A 1,132-nucleotide genomic window follows, 5' to 3' on the forward strand; every position below is an offset into this window, starting at 1 on the left:
CCAAATATCCCAGGAAATTCTGTGGTTTGGTCAGCTTGATAGTGATGCATACTGTACTGGACCAGTGCTGTGATGTCCTATTTAAATAGTATCATAAAGAACATGGATCATATCCTTTGGGGATGTGAGATTCCTAGGGAAGCAAGTACTAGCGGATAAAAAAAAGAAAAAAAGAAAAAGATTATAATGTGAAGACAATGGAGTGGAAGAGCAGCTGGGTCTTAGTGGTGACCATACAGGCGATCTTTGGATACTTTAGGTGCTTATTCTGTCCTGTGACCTCATTGCACGGGTCAAATCTGCTCTTAAATGCAAGTCTCCTAGTTCTTCATCAGGGTCTAATGCTGACAAAAGTCTTTTTAGAAACAGTGTCCCCAACATGATTTATCCTTTATGTGTGTGTGTGTAGGTGTGTACATGGGTGTGAACAGTCTCTGTGGAGATGGAAACCTGCTTGCTCATTGGCTAACAGATGTAGTGATAAATGGCTGCATTAGTGACTCTGTCATGGCGCCTGCAGAGAAGGGTACACGGATCTGGAAGGGATAAATATAAATAACCATGTGTGTTTTCAAATTTTGAGAAAGTGCAGTAAAGATCCCCGTAATGGATAATATAAAATACACTTTTAATATCATACCAGTATTGCAGGTAGACAAAAACTCATGAAACGCTCAGGAGTCAAAAAATGACTTCTAGTTTATCTAATGTGTCAATACATGAAAAGATTTTTACACAAAAATGTTTTAACGACACCTTTTAAAATCCTGAGGAAGCCATTCAGTTGATTTATTTTTATTTCTTTGTGTAGCTTCGACCTTCACGTTAAAATATGCAACTGAAATACTGTTAAAACAATGTTCTGTAACCATCAAATCAAACAAATCCATCCTTACTGGGAGTTAACATCACCTAAACTGGTTTCCCTACAGTTCTGATGTTCTACAGCGGAAATAACAGTTGTGGGGAGAAAAGGGAAGAGAGAGTGGGAGATGGAGGAGGAAGAAGAGAGTCAAACAGAAAAAAGAAAAGGCAAGAGGGAGTGAGGAGGAATGTCTGTGTGTATGGGGTGAGAGTGAAGGGGAGGGAACATCTGCGTGTGTGTGTGTGTGTGTGTGTGTGTGTGTGTGTG

The sequence above is a fragment of the Etheostoma cragini genome, chromosome 5 (genome assembly GCF_013103735.1).
Source record: "Etheostoma cragini isolate CJK2018 chromosome 5, CSU_Ecrag_1.0, whole genome shotgun sequence".
Classification (NCBI taxonomy): domain Eukaryota; kingdom Metazoa; phylum Chordata; class Actinopteri; order Perciformes; family Percidae; genus Etheostoma; species Etheostoma cragini.